This window comes from Argentina silus (assembly GCF_951799395.1).
Source record: "Argentina silus genome assembly, chromosome: Y".
Classification (NCBI taxonomy): Eukaryota; Metazoa; Chordata; class Actinopteri; order Argentiniformes; family Argentinidae; genus Argentina; species Argentina silus.
Window position 1 is genome coordinate 4019614 of NC_139654.1, and position 22947 is coordinate 4042560.

At 46.7% G+C, this 22947-nt stretch overlaps 1 protein-coding gene across 1 annotated transcript in view; it reads left to right on the top strand.

Annotated features, from left to right (window-relative positions):
• LOC310823733 (uncharacterized protein) overlaps positions 1–22947 on the top strand; it is a 566003-nt gene that overhangs the window by 323841 nt on the left and 219215 nt on the right. The window lies entirely within an intron of this gene.

Genomic DNA, 22947 nt, shown 5'->3' on the forward strand with positions numbered 1-22947 from the left:
TCCTGACTACGAGAAGCTAGCCTCCTCCTCCCAGTGTCAGGTCTCCCACTAAGGTAGGAAGTGATTTCCTTTTTTCAAACTCAGAGTGTTACGTTCCCACTCCTACATGTGCGTGTATCCTTGTTGTGTTTTGTGTTTCCTTCTGTTTTTCCCTTACCCTGTCACTCTACATTCAGGTGTCCGTCAGCAATTGGCCATTCGTCCCCATCAGTCATCACTGTTCCTGACCAATCAGAGGGCTGTCCGTGTCCTTTAAAAGCTCCGCTGGACTTCCCCTCGGGAGTCAACCCATTTTCACCGTAGTCTTGTGTTTGCTGTCGACTCACTGTTGCCTGGTTGATCGAAACCTCCGACGTACTTGTTTACATCTAGTTTTCTTTTGTTATATTTACGTCATTGTTTACTTATTGTTTTTCTCATAATTTGTCTGTCTGTTAACTGTACGCCATAGGGGTAAGGTGAATAGGTAAGAGACCCATGGGTTTACATTTCCAACACGTAGGCTCACCTCTGTTACAATTCACCAGGTTAGGAGTGGGTGCCGCCCCATGTATGTTCTAGTCTAGTGTAGCATAGCACTTTAGCATAGCCCTGATAGTATAGCTTACTATTGCACTAGTTTAGGACATCACTTTTGTTTATGATTTCTTTGCTTTGGCACCGCTCAAAAAAAGTTCCCTTTTCTCCTTGGCGTGTGTCTTGTGTTGTGTTTTCCCTGAGGAAACAAATAACTGTACATAGTTGAATTGTGGTTTGTGGTTGTTTAATTCCTACAATAAGTCTGATGTACTACCTTTTTGTTGCGACTCCTCTACCGCCCCTAGACGTAGACGAGTTTTCATCTGGAGTCGTAACACAGAGATCTACCTGTTTTGTATCTGGTTTATTTTTCTGTTTGGTTCATATTAAGGTCAGTTATGGCTATTGCTCATCATGCAGATTGGCGTGTGTGTGTGTGTGTGTGTGAGAGAGAGAGCGGGTTTGTGCTACAGCACACTATGCAAACTGGCAACTGTGTGAGAGGAATTTGTCTGTGTGTGTGTTTGAGAGAGGGAGGGTTTGTGATGTGATGTCTAGTGGTTGTGTGACAACAAGAAAAAGTGTTGTGAGGTTAGTTACTGCAGGCTGGAAACGATGTGTGTGGGTTTGCGATGTTGACACTGGACTGGTAGATCTCGGGAGGTTGGCGACTTGAAAAGTAGATCTTGGGTCAAAAAAGGTTGGGCACCCCTGCTCTAGAGGAATTAATTGCCAGCAGAGGGCGCTGCTGTTAAATGTCAATAGTGGCAGAGAGTTTTTCATGATCATTATTTCCTTTTTCTTTGAACAGTTGAGATGATCCCATCACCATATATCTGACAGAGAGACGTCTCATCCATGGTTTAGGGTTAGACCAGGGGTGGGCAAACTACGGCCCGCGGGCCACATCCGGCCCGTTTGTCTTTTTAATACGGCCCGCCGAAGATTGGTACAGATTTGAGGGTTGAATATTAATTAAATTACTAAACTGCATTCATTTGACCTTGTCCTGTAATGCCTGGCATTCCACCAGGTAGCGCACTAAGGGGCAGTCATACATTGAGTTGATTTTGCGGAGCCCGGGCTACTCTCTGTTATTACTCTGCTACTGTTCTGAACCCATCTGCAACAATGAGTGGGCCAAAGAAAAGAAAAGTCGACAGTGAGTGCAGAGTGTTTAATAAGGAATGGGAAACTAAATACTTTTTCATTTAAGTCCGGTCAAAGGCTGTATGTCTTATTTGCCAAGAAACCGTTGCGGTTTTAAAGGAATACAACATCAGCCGTCACTTTTCCACCAAACATGCTAATTACGCTAACAACCAGTCAACGCAAGAACGGACAGCTACCGCTTTGAGGTTGGCAGCTAGTTTGCAGGCTCAGCAAAACACCTTTATCCGACAAACTGCCATTCAAGAATCAAGCACGAAGGCAAGTTATTTGCTGGCATTCAAATTAGCAAAGACCAGCAAGCCTTTCTCAGAAGGGGAGTTTCTCAAAGAGTGCATGGTAGAGACAGCAGGTATCTTGTGTCCTGAGAGCAAGAACAAATTTGAAAAAATGAGCTTATCACGCAGGACAGTGACTCGCCGTGTTGAGCTAATTGACGAAGACTTAGCTAGCAAGCTAAACAAAAAAGCGGAGTCATTTACATTATATTCCTTGGCACTGGACGAAAGTAATGACATAAAGGACACCGCTCAGCTTGTCATTTTTATCAGAGGGATTAATGACAATTTTGAGATAACGGAGGAGTTTTTGGCCATGGAATCCCTGAGGGGGAAAACGCGGAAAGAGGACTTGTATGACAGCGTGTTGGGGGTCATCAAGAGGCACAAGCTACCTTGGAGTACACTCGCCAACGTTACCACAGATGGATCGCCAAATCTGACTGGAAAAAACGTCGGGCTGCTCAAAAGAATCCAGGAGAGGGTAATTTTCCTACACTGCATAATCCACCAGGAAGCACTGTGTAAATCCGTATTGCAGCTTGACCACGTAGTGTAGCCAGTTGTAAAACTTGTTAACTTTATTCGAGCGAGGGGACTTCAGCATCGTCAGTTTATTATGTTTCTTGAAGAAACTGACGCTGATCACCAGGACTTGCTTTACCACTCTAATGTCCGCTGGTTAAGTTTGGGGAAAGTATGAGTGAAACGGCGCCACAGGAGTTGCAGTTGGAACTGATTGATCTCCAATGTGACACCGTCTTAAAGGAGAAGTTCAACTCTCTTAAACTGGATGAGTTTTATGCTTCATTAAGCGCAGCCAAATTTCCAAACATCCAAAAGATGGCACAGAGGATGTTGTTTGGCTCTACGTATGTGCGTGAACAGACTTTTAGCGTGATGAACACCAACAAAGCACCCCACAGATCCCAGTTGAGTGATGAACACCTCAGATCTGTTCTGAGAATTGCCACAACAAAACTAACACCAGACTTCGATGCACTGGTCAAAAAGGGTGATCAACAACACTGTTCCCGCTAAAAGTAAATGTAAGTATTAACCCTGTATTTTTTATGTTTATGTTTGATATGTTTATCATTTTTGATATATGTTTTATGTTTGATATGTATGCATCTGGTGCTGGCCCGGCCCGTCTGTCAAATTTTAAAAGTCAATGTGGCCCCTGAGCCAAAAAGTTTGCCCACCCCTGGGTTAGACTGTAGCTCCATCCTCTCATTCAGGACAGCCCAGGCCTCCTTCTTTCTCTCCTGCAGTCTAACCATGACCTCCATCCTGGTCTCTCCTGATCTATGTCATGACTGATGGGGTTATGGTTGGTAGAAGACATGGATTATCAGCTTCTGATGCATGGATTGAGTAGAAGCAACAGTACAACAAATGATTTTCATTAAACCTAACCCCTAACCGTATGTTTATATATATATCTAACCTAACCCTATGTATGTGTGATTTAGTCCAGGACTAGGCTAGTTCATGTGTACTTAGCCTGTGCTAGTAGAAACATGTAGTTAGCCTGTGCTAGTAGAAACATGAATGTGTAGTTAGCCTGTGCTAGTAGAAACATGTAGTTAGCCTGTGCTAGTAGAAACATGAATGTGTAGTTAGCCTGTGCTAGTAGAAACATTAATGTGTAGTTAGCCTGTGCTAGTTAGTAACGTTCATGTGTAGTTTGCCCATATGCCTGAACTCGTAGAATAGAATAGCTTTTTTTTTCTCAGGTGGAATTACAAACGTCTATCCTTGCTGCAAAGTCCGTTCAACAAGTCATATTGTTGTAAAATAAACCTGTAGTACATTTTGATTAATGGAGATGACAGCAGGAGTTCCCTTTATAAAGCCTTTATTACAGACAACAGAGAGAAGAGAAAATGACTTGAGTTTGAGCTGGTCCACTTGGCCTGCTGGCCGGCCGGGTGCTTCAGGGAACTCAGATACACAACACCACAACACCACCCTAACCTAACCTAACCTTAACCTAACCTTAACCTAACCTAACCCTAACCTTAACACAAACAGGCTTCCACATGTTTGTTAAAGTTACACATATAGTCAGAACGGTCTTTTACTGTTCTGAATTACTGATTAACACACAGTTATCATATATATATATATATATATATATATATATATATATATATATATATATATATATATATATATATATATATATATATATCAGACTATTACTCTTAGCAGTAGGTTTTTAAGCATTATCATTAAAACATTCAATCACTTGCCTTTTTACTTAAATCTAAATCTTCATTGTCCGAAGCAAACAATGGAATAGTATTCTCTTCCTGATGATGCCTTTTTACCGGGTGACCTCATTCTTTTGACATCTCAAACTTAATTTAAAATGTTCTTAAACACCAAATATTCTTACTTAGTTCATATTCTTTCAATGCCAAACATTCCTTCATATTTTAGTATGTATTCTCAGACATTCAATGTGCAAATTCAAGTTTGGATTTAACTTGCCTGCCCCCATGATTGATAGATTAGTGCTTACATTAAACCAGCTACTATTATTATAATAATGTCTTGTCAACCCTCACACCATCATCATAAACTTCACATCATAACAGCAACCTTCATTCAATACCAGTTAGCATCCAATCAAAGTCTCCTTCTGCATTTGACTTCCTACTCTTTGAAAGTCAATCCATTTCTTCATCTTCCAATCGATACTCTCAAACTTTCACTGCAAACATGAAGGCCACTGTTGCGTTTCATGTTCATATACATATTTCCCACCCTGATTGATCGACACAAAGAACACAGACACAGAAAAGCATCCCTTCAGAAATCCCAGACACCGATATAAGATTCAGTTAAAGGTAGACTCAGCGATATGACGTCACCGCGGGACGTTGGTTGACTTCAGCGATGTTTCAGATTCATCCGAGCAACGGACGTTTCACTAATGATGGATTCCATTGGTGCACGAGCACGGCAGTGGCAGATGGCCATGTGACAAACGGGCTGGCGAGGGAATTGTCTTGCCTTAGGCTTCAACGATCTCTGCCAATATTCACAGGTTACGTCATATCGCTGAGTCTACCTTTAACAACGGATAGAGAGTGTGGTCGGGTAAACACGGTCTTCTAAACACAGTGTGGTAAACACAGTCTGTTAAACACTGTATTAAAGATGAGGCAGTTTACAGACAGGTTTGTCCACTAGATGGAGCAGAGAGCGGATTGGACCACACATCTTCTACCCTATTAGGACGCGGCTCTTGGTCAGGGTCAGGCGAAGGTCAGGGACATCCTGGCTCCAGAACTGCCTCCGGGTCAGAGGTCAAGCGGCTACAGTCCTGGACAGGACACCTTCCAGAATGACAACGTGTCACTTCATTCAACACAAAGGCAACCTGAGGACCGACACACACAACCAGGATTCAGACGGGCATGTGTAACAGAGCTGCAGACTGCTGTATCATATGATGCGGTGAGCTGATGTGTTTAACAGCTATCTAACACACTCTTACCTAATTGATGGCGCTCATCGCCATGGTGATGAAGCTGTGGCTGTGCTGCTGCAGAGATCGCCGTCTCCTTCTATTCTTCACCCCGGAACATGTCTGTGGGGGAGAGACAGTCAGTGAGAGAACACTGTGTCTGTGTGTGTGTGTGTGTGTGTGTGTGAGGAGTGATGGCTCCTGGCCTACCGGGGCACAGTTCCCGTTCTTCAGCACACACAGGTGGATGTTGCAGTGCAGGAACACGTCCGAGGATTTGCCAGAGAACTGGAACATTCTGAAGGAGAAGCGGGTGGCGGAGGAGTCACCGTTGGTCAGAATGTTCACCGTGCTGTCGGCAGGGTTGGCACACCTGGGACATGGACACACAGGACACATGTGTCAGAGCAGCCAATGTGTACCCATCTATGTGTCTGACAGTGTGTGTGTGTGTGTGTGTGTGTGTGTGTGTGTGTCTCACCCTTCCTTGATGATGTCCCAGCGCACAGTAGCATTTGAGGAGCTTTCAGGCGTGGCCCAGCAGGCGTCAGTCACCATGACGATCTTGCTGTCCAATCCGGTGGTGTTTAGGGACAGGTAGAGCTTCTGGTCCAATCGGACGGCTGCTGAGTCGTTGAGGGGCTGGCTGAACTCGGCGTCGTAGAAGGCTGCCATGGTGAGTTTGTAGTTCCATTCTCCAGAGGACAGGTTCTTGCTCACAGAGCTGGTGAGTTTCAACAAATGAACCAACACACACAGTCAACAAACCTCAAACTCTCCAAATACCAACAGTGAAACTATCAGTCCATGGCTCGGAGTGTGGATGAGGATCTGGTTCTCATGGGCAGCGTGTCCAGTTTGACTGCAACACTATCGCTAACCCTCCTAGTGATAACACGTAGCCTAGCCTCACCCATAACCCTCTGACCAGACGCTATCGCTAACCCTCCTAGTGATAACACTTAGCCTAGCCTCACCCATAACCCTCTGACCAGACGCTATCGCTAACTCTCCTAGTGGTAACACTTAGCCTAGCCTCACCCATAACCCTCTGACCAGACGCTATCGCTAACCCTCCTAGTGATAACACTTAGCCTAGCCTCACCCATAACCCTCTGACCAGACGCTATCGCTAACCCTCCTAGTGATAACACGTAGCCTAGCCTCACCCATAACCCTCTGACCAGACGCTATCGCTAACCCTCCTAGTGATAACACTTAGCCTAGCCTCACCCATAACCCTCTGACCAGACGCTATCGCTAACCCTCCTAGTGATAACACGTAGCCTAGCCTCACCCATAACCCTCTGACCAGACGCTATCGCTAACCCTCCTAGTGATAACACGTAGCCTAGCCTCACCCATAACCCTCTGGCCAGACGCTATCGCTAACCCTCCTAGTGATAACACTTAGCCTAGCCTCACCCATAACCCTCTGACCAGACGCTATCGCTAACCCTCCTAGTGATAACACGTAGCCTAGCCTCACCCATAACCCTCTGACCAGACGCTATCGCTAACCCTCCTAGTGATAACACTTAGCCTAGCCTCACCCATAACCCTCTGACCAGACGCTATCGCTAACTCTCCTAGTGATAACACTTAGCCTAGCCTCACCCATAACCCTCTGACCAGACTCTATCGCTAACTCTCCTAGTGATAACACTTAGCCTAGCCTCACCCATAACCCTCTGACCAGACGCTATCGCTAACCCTCCTAGTGTGTCGGACAAAGTAGTTTCCTGGTTTGTTTGTTTTTTCAAAGTAACAAGCTGTATTTCCATCAACGGTAGCTTTAGTGACGTTCAACTTCCTGCCTCGTAAAGTTGTTGGTAACTGAGTTAAATGGATGTTCAGAGTCGCTTCCCCAACACTGACGATACCAACCTTGACCTTGTTTTAACGCTGTGAACTCCTCTGGCTGGAAGGTATTCTCTCCCGGTAATGTGCATCACATTACACATGTATTACCACAGTGAAAGGCCTGGGTGACCTCACACACACACACACACACACACACACACACACACACACACACACATACACACACCTGTCTTTGACCTTGATGCCCAGGGCCATAGATTGGGAGGTGTTCTTGGTGTAGGCGCAAGAGAAGTCCAGGTTGGTCTCGTCCATGCGGTGGATGGCCATGGAGGAGTTGTAGTTCCTCTGGACGGAGTTCTTGTAGATGATGTGAGTGTTGTTGGACTGTGGAGAGGGGAGAGAGGGGCTTCACTCACTGACCCCCAGCCTGGTTAGAACCCCAGCCTGGCTCGAACCCCAGCCTGGCTAGAACCCCAACCTGGCTAGAACCCCAACCTGGCTAGAACCCTGACCTGGCTAGAACCCCTGGTTAGAACCCCAGCCTGGTTAGAACCCCAGCCTGGCTAGAACCCCAGCCTGGCTAGAAGCCCTGGTTAGAACCCCAGCCTGGTTAGAAACCCAGCCTGGCCAGAACCCCTGGTTAGAACCCCAGCCTGGTTAGAACCCCAGCCTTGCTGGGTCATCTATAGATGTTTGATGTGTGTTTTGGTACCGTGAGCAGAGTGCCGCAGCTGTGGTTGTGGTTGTCGAAGCGGTACACCACAACGCCCTTCTCTAACACCCCGATGCAGCTTGGGTCGTTGAGGTGCAGAGTCTTGTAATCAAAGTCTGCCTCAACCAGACGACAGCGTTCCAGAGACAAGCTGGCAGAACTCCCACTGCAGCTTGTTAAAGGATCTTTAAAGAGAGGCGTGCACACACACACACACACACACACACACACACACACACACACACACACACACACACACACACACACATACACAGAGAGAGGTTAATGAAGAAAACACACACACACATATACACATACAGGTAATCAAGAAAACACACACACACACACACACTGTTCAAACACATTTAGTAGAGTGGTCACACAGGGTTTGGGATCATGCACATACCAAAAGGACCCCTCTCCTTGACAGAGTCCAGGTAACTACGGCGACAGAGGCAGACAGATTCACCGTTCCTCTCCCCACAGAACTCATGGTCAGCACAGTCCATGTCCAGGCAGGGGTCTCTGGATGCTGAGGGAGGGGGAGGAGGAGGAGGGGAGGAGGAGGAGGGGGAGGTGGAGGAGGAGGAGGGGAGGAGGAGGAGGTGGAGGGGAGGGGGGGAGGTGGAGGTAAGGAGGGGGAGGAGGAGGTGGAGGGGAGGGGGAAGGAGGAGGTGGAGGGGAGGAGGGGGAGGAGGAGGAGGAGGAGAGAGAGAGAGAAGGGTTTGATAAGCAGACAGAGTAACATTAGAAATCACACACCCCCTACCGCACACACACACACACACACACACACACCCCATACCACACATACACACACACACCCTACCGCACACACACACACACACGCACACACACACAGGCGACCCAAACAGAATGGATGCATCGAGAGGAAACATTGAGAATGTGACTTACGACAGTTGGCCTGCGTCCTCCACTTGTCCAGCTGTCCGTCAGAGAGCAGGCAGGCCATGGCGTAGGCCTCCATGGAGGAGCAGAGGGTGCGGTCCACCGGGCCGTGGCGGCACAGGTCAAACACGCAGGCCTCCACGTACGGCCCTGGGGGGGTGGAGTTATGGCAGGCGGCGAAGGGGCCGCTGCTATTGGCCATGACGCCACACAGCTGGTTGACCTTCTCAGTGCAGTTGGCTCTCATGTCAGTTGTTATGTTGGCAGCACAGCTGTGGAGGAGCAACACACACACACACACACACACAGGAGCAACATGGCCCGGGGTTCGAGGATATATCACTTGGAAGTGGGGGTGAGTACATCACTCAGGACTGTGTGTGTGTGTGTGTGTGTGTGTGTGTGTGTGTGTGTCCTGGATTGCTACTCCATCATAACCTGACAACATTTACCTTGTTGAACCGTAGTTGCTGTTCTTCCACTTCGCCGGGTACCCGCTGGAAGCACCGTGCGAACAGACGCCATCCAGCGGACGAACTCCGACCTTCCGAATGGCCAGGGTGTAGCCGTTGTACTCGAGGGTGGTGTTGTACATGCTGAGACGGACGACCACCATCCTGTCACTACTATTGACAGACACGCCAGAGGCCACCTCAACGGTCGTGGACACGTTCACCTTCGTTCCGTTCACCTACAGCCAAGGACCAGGCAGGGAGATATGGTGAATCTGCCCAGTTACACACACACACACACACACACACACACACACACACACTCACTCTCACTCTCAATCTCACTCTCACTCTCACTCTCACACACACACACACATACACACACACACACACACACACACACACACACACACACATGTATGTAGGGGGAGTGATTGTGATGGTGGCCCAACTTACCCAGACTTTCCTTCCCTGGCCCAGGACGACGCTGGCTTGATCGACGCCCACTTTTAGATCCACGTGCACTTTGTCAACAAAGGACTTGTTGATGCTCCTGCGGCTCCCGGGGATGGTCGCCACTTTGAAACCAGCGTCTGTAACGGAGCTGTTGATGGCGAGGACGTTGTAGGAGCATCGGTCCTGGCTTTGGATACGTTTCCCGTCAAATGTGATGAAGTGAGGGTCGCCCGTGACAACGCACACATTGATTTTGGGAACACATCCAGCTTCAGAACAGGTTTCAGCTTCGCTGCATCCCAGCGTTGAGAGACCTTTGACACCACAGCTGATGGTGTCACAGGGGTTTTGTGGATTGGTGAATTTCTGACCGAAAATGAGGCGAGACGTCCCTGCGGGGCACAGAGACAAAGATAGGTCACCTAACCAGGCCCCGCCCACACCAGAGAGCTGTCTACCAGGCCCCGCCCACACCAGAGAACTGTCTACCAGGCCCCGCCCACACCAGAGAGCTGTCTACCAGGCCCCGCCCACACCAGAGAGCTGTCTACCAGGCCCCGCCCACACCAGAGAGCTGTCTACCAGGCCCCACCCACACCAGAAAACTGTCTACCAGGCCCCGCCCACACCAGAGAGCTGTCAACCAGGCCCCGCCCACACCAGAGAGCTGTCTACCAGGCCCCACCCACACCAGAGAGCTGTCTCCCAAGCCCCGCCCACACCAGAGAGATGTCTACCAGGCCCCGCCCACACCAGAGAACTGTCTACCAGGCCCCGCCCACACCAGAGAGCTGTCAACCAGGCCCCGCCCACACCAGAGAGCTGTCTACCAGGCCCCGCCCACACCAGAAAACTGTCTACCAGGCCCCGCCCACACCAGAGAGCTGTCTACCAGGCCCCGCCCACACCAGAGAGCTGTCTACCAGGCCCCGCCCACACCAGAGAGCTGTCTACCAGGCCCCGCCCACATCATAGAGCTGTCTACCAGGCCCCGCCCACACCAGAGAGCTGTCTACCAGGCCCCGCCCACACCAGAGAGCTGTCTACCAGGCCCCGCCCACACCAGAGAGCTGTCTACCAGGCCCCGCCCACACCAGAGAACTGTCTACCAGGATGTTAGATCTGTTGAAATTACCTGTATCACAGCCAACCAGGCCGAAATAATTGAATTGGGACATAGATGCAGACATCGGGATCCTCTTTATGATGTCCCCTCCTTCAGTGGTATACCCAATATCCTATCAAGAGTAAAGACAATCAACCCATCACTATGGAGACCACATAGGACTGGACCAGGGGGGGCTGGTGGAGGTAGAAACACGTGTTTGATAAAATTCCTCATTCCTTCCATGCATTACAATGAGCCCATCCTAACATATTTTCTATTCCTTAAATTTGATCAATTCTAATTGTTATTAAATGTGTTTGTCAAAGCTGCTTGAAACATGGTGTTGCTATGACACCCTGAGAAAAGGCTCCACAGCAGTTCCTGACAGGTACCTTCCATATGATGGATGACACAGCCTTTTGGAATGTTTTAATATACAATAAACAATATACAAATAATATACTTACGCCGGTCAATGACTTGTCGTAAACTACATATTGTAGAAAGGTGTTTCCGTCTTTGAGAACCCTGAAGCTCATCATGACCTGAGAAGGACCAGGAAGACAGCGTGAGCCTGGGCTCAGGTGATTCATGAGAAATACATTTCTTAATATACAGTCGTTTTTAGAACAGTTTCATAGTTGTGTTTAGAACAGTTTCATAGTTGTGTTTAGAACAGTTTCATAGTTGTGTGTAGAACAGTTTCATGTGTTTGATGTCTGTGTAGAAGAGGAGTAATTACTTTTCCATTCCTGTGATACACCACGCAAGTACTTTCTCGATCATTGTATTCTGTGCTGCCAGGAATGTTGTGTTGTGTATAGTATCCCATTGAAGTAGTTGTTTTCGCTATATATATTGGATATAGCGACATACGAGGAATCTGTGGCCCCAGAATGCAGTCTCCCCATCCTGCACTGGGCCTCTCACCAAAACACAGAGTGAAATTGTCGGTACTGTACTGATGTGGGAGGAATGAGAGAACATGATGTCACTATATGATATTTAATGATGATATATATAATGATGTCATAATAACAGCTTTGATGGAGGTGACTTTGATTTTGACTCACAGTGGCCTTAGTATAAATCTTTCCAAAGAATTTGATTGGACATGAGCTGAAAAATATGGTATGGTCTTTTGCCCAGGCTGCACCTGAGACAAAGGGAGAGAGAGAGAGAGAGAGAGAGAGAGACAGAGAGAGGTTGGTAACCAACCTAGTGACCAACAAGCAATTCTGGTGACGTTTGACGGGAGAATGGGAGAATGGAATGTATGTGACAATATGACAGACAGACAGACAGACAAACAGACAGACAGACAGACAGAGGGAACACTATGTGACTTACCTGCACAGGTGAGCAGAACCAGGAGCGGCAGAACCAGCGGAGCTGAGCCCATGTTGGTGGAGTTTGACAGTGAAGGTGGAAGCAGAGCTGCAGGGGAGAGAGTCTGTCTCAGTGACAACGTGGATTGGAGAAACACTGGGCTGTTTGGCTTATTAGTCCAAAACTATTCCAAATCTAAATGAGCTGAGCCATCACAAACACAGAATAATAAACATGACTTAACATTAGAATGTGATGTACAGTGTTGGAGAAGCTACTCTGAAAATCAACTAACCCGAAATGACTATTAAATTACCATTTACTTTACAAAGGAAGAAGAGAACTACACTAAAGCCCTTGATAGAAATACAGTTTGTCAAACTAAAGCTAATTTGAAAAAGTCGTTACCACATCAAAACTACTTCATCCAACACATGACAGTCAGTTACTGAAAGATGACTTGTACCTGTATGATATTTAACGCAGTCTCCTAACAAACAATACAATTCAATACACACACACACACAAACACACACACACACACACACACACACACACACACATACAGACACACACACACACACACACACACAGACAGACACACACACACACACACACACACACACACACAGACACACACACACACACACACACACACAGACACACATACACACACCAAGATTTACCAATAAAATTGTATTTTCTTTTGCAAAAACAGCCTGAAGGTTTTAGTTAAGTGGCAGCTTAGGGTGAACCATAACCTGTAAAGAATGTGGCTGGAGCGACACGTATAGAATATTCTAACTATTCTACATTCCTATTGTTGACGCACATGCAGGCACTGGGATCAATGTCAGTACTACAGTGCCCTCCATAAGTATTGGAAAGAGGAAGCATTTTGTCTTCTTTTAGCTCTGTACTCCAACAGTTTACATTTGAAATCAAACAATTACATGGATTGGAGAAACACTGGGCTGTTTGGCTTATTATTCCAAAACTATTCCAAATCAAAATGAGCTGAGCCATCGCAAACACAGAATAATAAACATGACTTAACATTAGAATGTGATGTACAGTGTTGGAGAAGCTACTCTGAAAATCAACTAACCCGAAATGACTATTAAATTACCATTTACTTTACAAAGGAAGAAGTAGAACTACACTAAAGCCCTTGATAGAAATACAGTTTGTCAAACTAAAGCTAATTTGAAAAAGTCGTTACCACATCAAAACTACTTCATCCAACACATGACAGTCAGTTACTGAAAGATGACTTGTACCTGTATGATATTTAACGCAGTCTCCTAACAAACAATACAATACAATACACACACACACACACACACACACACACACACACACACACACACACACACACACACACACAGTGTAGGCACCATACCTCCGGAGATCTTCTCAGAGAGAGTGAGGCTCAACCCATCTGTTGTTGTCTCTTATAGGTGAGGAGAGGAGGGGGGAGGAGCCGCTCGTCAGGTGTTCAATGTCCCCAAACACTCCCATGTCACGCCCCTTCTCCGGTACGACCTGACCTTTAAAATGGTATTTTCTTTTGCAAAAACAGCCTGAAGGTTTTAGTTAAGTGGCAGCTTAGGGTGAACCCTAACCTGTAAAGAATGTGACTGGAGCGACACGTATAGAATATTCTAACTATTCTACATTCCTATTGTTGACGCACATGCAGGCACTGGGATCAATGTCAGTACTACAGTGCCCTCCATAAGTATTGGAAAGAGGAAGCATTTTGTCTTCTTTTAGCTCTGTACTCCAACAGTTTACATTTGAAATCAAACAATTACTACAAGGTTAAAGTAGAGATTCTCAGCTTTAATTTGATAAAACCAAGATTCCTAGAAGATAAAAGTGAGCCTTTAACCCAAAACAAAGAAGAGGTTAGCCAGTATGGGTAATAGTGAGTGAAGCAATAGTGACTGTTACACTATGGTTCATGTTCTTGGCTACAGTCTTAAACTATGGTTCATGGTTTACATGACAGATAGATAGACAGATAGATAGACAGACAGACAGATAGATAGATAAGTAGATAGATACAGTTGTGGTCAGAAGTTTACATACACTTGTAAAGAACATGCATGTCATGGCAGTCTTGAGTTTCCAATCATTTCTACAATCATTTCTGTGATGGACCCTAACCCTTACCCTAACCCTAACCCTAACCCTTACCCTAACCCTATCCTCAACCCTAACCCTTACCCTAACCCTATCCCCAACCCTAACCCAAACCATAACCTTAACCCCAACCCCAACCCTTACCCTAACCCTAACCCTTACCCTATCCCCAACCCTAACCCCAACCGTAACCTTAACCCCAACCCTAACCCTAACCTTAACCCCTAACCCTAACCCCTAACCCTAACCTTAACCCCTAACCCCCTAACCTAATACTGAGTGAAGCAGTTGTGACTGGTGAAACTCATTGTTCAGCCTACGCATGAGCAAGAATTCCTCGTTGTCACTAAACCGGTATCATACAACCTGACCTTTAAAATGGTATTTTCTTTTGCAAAAACAGCCTGAAGGTTTTAGTTAAGTGGCAGCTTAGGGTGCACCCTAACCCTAACCTGTAAAGAATGTGGCTGGAGCGACACGTATAGAATATTCTCACTATTCTACATTCCTATTGTTGACGCACAATCTATCTATCTCTCAGTGACAGTACATACAGCAACAGCAACATTAGTATAATAGAACATTAGTATAATAAAACATTAGTGTAATAAAACATTAGTGTAATAGAACATTTATGTAATAGAACATCAGTGTAATATAATCTTAGTATAATAGAACATTAGTGTAATAGAACATTAGTATAATAAAACATTAGTATAATAGAACATTAGTGTAATAGAACATCAGTGTAATAGAACATTAGTATAATAGAATATTAGTATAATAGAACATTAGTATAATAGAACATCAGTGGAAACCAAAGGGGACGTTTTCTTTCCGGTGTTAACACTTCCCTTAGCAACGTCATGACAACCCAAATGTGCAGACAGGCCTAGGAGACGAGTTAACCCTGACCCTAACTCTGACTCTGACCTTGACTCTAACTCTAACCCTAACCCTAACCCTGACCCTAACCCTAACTCTAACTCTGACCCTGACTCTGACCCTAACCCTAACTCTAACCCTAACCCTAACTCTAACTCTAACTCTGACCCTGACCCTAACCCTAACCCTGACCCTAACCCTAACTCTAACTCTGACCCTGACTCTGACCCTAACCCTAACTCTAACCCTAACCCTAACTCTAACTCTAACTCTGACCCTGACCCTAACTCTAACCCTAACCCTAACTCTAACTCTAACCCTAACCCTAACCCTGACTCTAACCCTGACTCTAACTCTGACCCTGACTCTGACCCTAACCCTAACCCTAACTCTAACCCTAACTCTAACTCTAACTCTAACTCTAACTCTAACTCTGACCCTGACCCAGACTCTAACTCTAACTCTGACTCTAACCCTGACCCTGACTCTAACTCTAACTCTAACCCTAACCCTAACTCTAACCCTGACCCTGACCCTGACCCTAACCCTTACCCTAACCCCAACCCTAACCCCAACCGTAACCGTAACCTTAACCCCAACCCTATCCCTAACCCTAACCCCAACCCTAACCCTTACCCTTACCCTAACCCTATCCCCAACCCTAACGCCAACCGTAACCGTAACCTTAACCCCAACCCTAACCCTAACCCTTACCCTAACCCTAACCCTATCCCCAACCCTAACCCCAACCCTAACCGTAACCCCAACCCTAACCCTAACCCCTAACCCTAACCTTAACCCCTAACCCTAACCTTAACCCCTAACCCTAACCTTAACCCCTAACCCCCTAACCCCCTAACCTAACACTGAGTGAAGCAGTTGTGACTGGTGAAACTCATTGTTCAGCCTACGCATGAGCAAGAATTCCTCGTTGTCACTAAACCGTCATCATACAACCTGACCTTTAAAATGGTATTTTCTTTTGCAAAAACAGCCTGAAGGTTTTAGTTAAGTGGCAGCTTAGGGTGAACCCTAACCCTAAACTGTGAAGAATGTGGCTGGAGCGACACGTACAGAATATTCTAACTATTCTACATTCCTATTGTTGACGCACAATCTATCTATCTCTCAGTGACATTACATACAGCAACAGCAACATTAGTATAATAGAACATTAGTATAATAAAACATTAGTGTAATAAAACATTAGTATAATAGAACATTAGTGTAATAGAACATTAGTATAATAGAACATCAGTGTAATAGAACATTAGTATAATAGAACATCAGTATAATAGAACATTTATGTAATAGAACAGTGTAATAGAACATCAGTGTAATATAATCTTAGTATAATAGAACATTAGTATAATAGAACATCAGTGTAAACCAAAGGGGACGTTTTCTTTCCAGTGTTAACATTTCCCTTAGCAACGTCATGACAACCCAAATGTGCAGACAGGCCTAGGAGACGAGTTAACCCTGACCCTGACCCTAACTCTAACCCTAACCCTAACTCTAACTCTAACCCTAACCCTAACCCTGACTCTAACCCTAACCCTGACCCTAACCCCTGACCCTGACCCTGACCCTAACCCTAACCCTAACTCTAACTCTAACCCTAACCCTGACCCTGACCCTAACTCGAACTCTGACCCTGACCCTAACACCTGACCCTGACCCTGACCCTAACTCTAACCCTAACCCTGACCCTGACCCTGACCCTAACTCTAACCCTAACCCTGACCCTGACCCTAACCCCTGACCCTGACCCTAACCCTAACTCTAACTCTAACCCTAACCCTGACCCTAACCCCTGACCCTGACCCTGACCCTAACCCTAACTCTAACTCTAACCCTAACCCTGACCCTAACCCTAAACCCTGACCCTAACCCTAGGGCTAGTAGAAACATGTAGTTAGTCTATGTTAGTAGAAACATGTAGTTAGGCTCTTCAAACCCACCTCCTCGTTGCTAGGCAACCCCCCCCCCTTTTCCCTCCACCGTTCATATTTTACGAAAAAAAATTGAAAACATTTTTTTATGAAACTCCTTCAAACCACACACTCTCCCCACCCCCTCGTTGCTAGGTAACCCACCATATCCCGTCCCTTTCCGACATTTTCTTTTCCTTTACGACATTCCCTCAAACACACCAACCTCCCTTATTTTACGACTATTATTATTATTATTATTATTATTATTATTATTATTATTATTATTATATCTTTACGACATTTACTTCTTCTTTACGAGAGAAGGGGAGACAGACACCATGGAAACCACCACCACCACCGACACCGGCGGCTCCTCTGGTACCCGTAGCGGGTCCTCTGGGACCGTCTCCCCCGGTGGTACCGTCTCCTCTACCGGCTCCTCCGGCGGCTCTGAGGCTAATGCTAACGGGGCTAACTAACGAAGCTAACGAATTTACCTACCGAGTGCAATGTTGACGGGGTGCTAAAGGCTAATGCTAACTGGCTCTAACGACCGTGTGTGTGTGGGTGTGGAAACGCGCCGTGTCATCATTACTCGACATTCCTTCAAACCCACCCCCTCGTTGCTAGGCAACCCCCCCCTTTCCCTCCACCGTTCGTATTTGTTTTGAAAAATTATTTTTACGACACTCCTTCAAACCACACACACTCTCCCCACCCCCTCGTTGCTAGGTAACCCACCATATCCCGTCCCTTTCCGACATTTTCTTTTCCTTTACGACATTCCCTCAAACCCACCAACTGTTCCTCGTTGCTAGACAACCCCACCCCTCCCTCATTTTACGATATCTTTTTATTATTATTATTATATCTTTACGACATTTACTTCTTCTCGCCTCAGGATCGCCGAGCTGACTCAGCGCACCTGTGAGCGGTGAGCTGAGTCATCTGATTGGTGGCGGAGTCTCCAGGACATAGAACTGGGATAGTACCTCCCATCCAGCACGACACCCCATGGCTGCCTTTGCCTCCCCCTTGTGGCCACCAGGTGTCTCTGTGGGGCACTGCTCACCGGCTGGGCCATCACAACACACAGACACACACACACACACACTCACACAGACACACACACACACACACACACACACACACAGACAGACACACACACACACACACAGACACACACACACACACTCACACAGACACACACAAAGACACACACAGACACACACACACACTCACACAGACACACACACACACTCACACAGACACACACACACACTCACACAGACACTCACACACACACAGACACACACACACACACACTCACACAGACACACACACACACACACTCACACACACACACACACACACACACACATGCCCAGAGGCGTCAATGTTTAGTGAGTCAAGTGACAACATGTTCAAGATTCAAGATTCTTTATTTGTCACGTTCATACAAGTATACAGTGAAATGCAAAAGTGACAGTGCCACAGAGTAGTGCAACAATACAATAAGTTTTAAAATAGAATAAAAAAAAATAGAAGTACTAAAAATGACGTGTGTGTGTGTGTCTCCCTCTCTCTCTCCCTGTCTCAGGGGCACACACACACACACACACACACACACACACACACACACACACACTGTCACTTTTGCATTTCACTGTATACTTGTACCAACTCTGCCACTCTCAACCACTCAACTCTCCACCCTCTCCACTGAAGTACCCCTGTCTCTCTGTCTCTCTATCAATTCATCTATCCACACACACATACATAGTACACAGCGCATAGCACACACACAGACACACACAGACACACACACACATGCCCAGAGGCGTCAATGTTTAGTGAGTCAAGTGACAACATGTGTGTGTCTGTGTGTGTGTGTGTGTGTGTGTGTGTGTGTGTGTGTGTGTGTGTGTGTGTGTGTGTGCCGCTGAGACAGGGAGTGAGAGAGGGAGACACACACACACACACACACACAGACACACGCACTCACACATACGCACACTCACACAGACACACACTCACACATACACACACTCACACACACACACACACACACACACACACACACACACTCACACGCCCAGAGGCGTCAAAGTTTAGTGAGTCAAGTGACAACATGTGTGTGTCTGTGTGTGTGTGTGTGTGTGTGTGTGTGTGTGTGTGTGTGTGGGTGCTCCTGAGACAGGGAGAGAGAGAGCGAGACACATACACACTCACATACACAGACACACACACACTCACACTGTCTGTCTGTCTGTCTCTGACCTGTCTGTCCCTCTGTCTTATCTGTCTGTCTATCTGTTTGTCTGTCTGTCTGTCTGTCAGTCTCTTACCTGTCTGTCTGTCTATCTGTTTGTCTCTGACCTGTCTGTCTCTCCATCTGACCTGTCTGTCTGTTGTTGCCGTAGCTCCAGGACTGTATCCGCGCCACGCTGAGTGACTGGTCCTCCGAGACGCCGTCGGCCGGGGAGAAGGTGAGACTCATCCCTCTCTTCTCTCCCTCCCTCCCTCCCTCCTTTCCTGTCTCTCTCTCTCTCCCTCCTTCCCTCCCTCCTTTCCTCCTGTCTCTCTCTCCCTCCCTCCTGTCTCTCTCTCTCTCTCCTTCCCTCCCCCCTTCTCTCCCTCCCTCCCTCCCTCCTGTCTCTCTCTCCTTCTCTCCCTCCTGTCTCTCCCTCCTTCCCTCCCTCCTTCTCTCCCTCCTTTCCTGTCTTCCTTCCTTCCTTCCCTCCTGTCTCTCCCTCCCTCCCTCCCTCCTGTCTCTCTCCCTCTCTCCCTCCTTCCCTCCCTCCTGTCTCTCTCTCTCCCTCCCTCCCTCCTGTCTCTCTCTCTCCCTCCTTCTCCTTTCCCTCCCTCCCTCCCTCCTGTCTCTCTCTCTCTCTCTCCTTCTCTCCCTCCTTCCCTTCCCTCCTTTCCTGTTTCCTCTCTTCTTTCCTTACTGTCGGCGGAGGAGAAGGTGAGACTCATCCCTCTCTTCCTTCCTTCCTTCCTTCCTTCCCTCCCTCCTTTCCTTCGTCTCTCTCTTGATGCTCCACACACACACACACGCACACCCACACACACGCGCGCCCAGAGGCGTCAATGTTTAGTAAGTCAAGTGACAACGTGTGTGTGTGTGTGTGTGAGAGAGAGGGAGACACACAGACACACTGTGGGAGCCTGGTCGACAGGCGCAACAGTGGGTCAACCAATGAGAATAGAAACAGGCGGAAACAGGGGTTGCGGTGAAATCAACGTAGGGTTTTATTTCTAAGGTGCGGGGAAAAGGGAGAGGCGAAAGGCAACTCAAATCTTCACCGGGTTGGCGGTTGGCGCTACGGCGCTCCGCCAGGTTCTTCTTGTCGTCAGAGAGAGAGAGAGAGAGACAGGCCAAAGTTAGTCGGATATCGGGTCTCTGTGGGGCACTGCTCACCGGCTGGGCCATCACAACACACAGACACACACACACACACTCACACACACACTCACTCACACAGACACACACAGACACACACACACATGCCCAGAGGCGTCAATGTTTAGTGAGTCAAGTGACAACATGTGTGTGTCTGTGTGTGTGTGTGTGTGTGTGTTTGTGTGTGCCCCTGAGACAGGGAGAGAGAGAGGGAGACACACACACACACACACATACGCACACTCACACAGACACACACACAGACACACACTCACACATACACATACACACACATGCCCAGAGGCGTCAATGTTTAGTGAGTCAAGTGACAACGTGTGTGTGTGTGTGTGTGTGTGTGGGTGGGTGCTCCTGAGACAGGGAGAGAGAGAGGAAGACACACACACACACTCACATACACACAGACACACACACACACACACACACACAACTCTCGTCCACTGTGTACCGGTGCAGTATCTATAGCCTTGCTTTCAGCTGAGTCTGGCTCCATCTCCTGGGTGTTTAAGGGTAATTTCTCTGCCTCAGTGGATGCCCTCTGCTCACTAAGCCCAACCGGTGCCCCGGCTTCCATCTCAGGTGGCCCTTCTTCAACACTGACGGTGTCCCTGGCCTCCCCATCCTTTGGCATTTCCTCCGGAGTACACTCCCCTAGTATACAAGCAGCTTTACCCGTCGCTACAGGACCCTTCCCCGGTCTCTGACTTATCTTACTAACTACGTAACTCTGAGTGTGATGTTCAGGCCGGGTAAAGGCCATACTAGTCTCGCCCTCGGCGACATCTCTCTCTCTCTCTCTCTATCCCTGACCTGTCTGTCTGTCCTGGACAAGGGCCTCCTGGAGGCGACAATGTATGTATGTATGTATGCATGTATGTTGGTATGTATGTAAGTATGTAAGTATGCACGTATGTACGACACTTCATTTAATTCGTTTATTGGTTTTTTCGTTCCCCCAAAAAAGTGCATTCAAACATCCCAGAATGCATCACAACCACACACCGCTGTCGCTAGGAGGAAACCACCCCCCCCCCTCCCTCCGCTAAAAATCGACCAATCCTATGTATCGATTGTTTTTCAAACCCCTCCCCCCCAATTAAAAAAAAAGAAAAACATTATAATAATAATACAAAAAACACATTCATAATTCATCACAATTCATCCACAATTCAGAATTATTATTGAAAAAAAATCATAATTCATCATATTTTTGTTCATAACAGACACAGTTTCAGGGGTCGTCGGAAAACAGGAGAGCTACGTTTGGGATTCATAATCGCATTCATAATTGCATTCATCATATTTCATAATTCAGACGTATTAATCCCTCGTGTTGATCTTGGTCGTGAGTGTTAGGGTTAGGATTCTGAATTTGTTGTGATATTCATAATCATATTTCGGTGCATGATCGTCCTCATATTTTAGCATCATATTCCAAAATCATAATCATATATTATGATTATAATCATACTCCGTATTCATCATCATATTAAATAATTATAATCATACTCTGTAATCATAATCATACTCCATAATACCAATCATAATTCACAATCATGGGGGGGGTTGTTGAGATGCAGCAGTGGCTTCTGGGAGTTGTAGTCCCAGAGAGGAAGAGGAGGAGAGAGAGAGAGGGGGGGGTGGGGCTTGGGTCGAGGAACTACAGGAAGTGGGGTGGAGGAAACTACAGGAAGTAGTTTAAACACTACAAAAGGGTGGTTTTAAGAACTACAGGAAGTATTTTGGTCCTATGATGGAACGACACGAGGAGGAGGAGATGTCGGCCATTTTGTGTCCTCTGGTCGGCCATTTTGTCTGACGAGTCGAGGAGGAGGAGGAGTAGAGAAGAAGGAGGCAGGTCGGCCATTTTGTCACCCTGAACTCTAATCAATCCCCTTAAAAAGTCACACACAGACTCACTCACTCATTCACTCACACACACACAATCGATTCAGGCATTAATCAACGATTCGATCAGAAACATCGATTCAGGCATTAATAAACGATTGTGGAAAAAACATTGACTAAGGCATTCATAAACAATGAAATGAAAAACAAGAGATTAAGGCATTAATGAACGATAGTGGAAAAATGAAAAAACAGGCATTCTTCGACGACGGATGAAAAGGGAGGGATGAAAAAACAGGGAGATGAAAAGAAAGACAGGAGGAGAGGAGAGGAAGAGGAGAGGAGGAAAAAAGAGGGATGAGGAAAAGGAGGGGGGCGTTGGGGAGTTTAACATGCTAACAGCGCCAAACTAACCTAGCTAGCAGGTGACTAGCAGTTATTAAACCAGTTATTAAATAGATATTAAC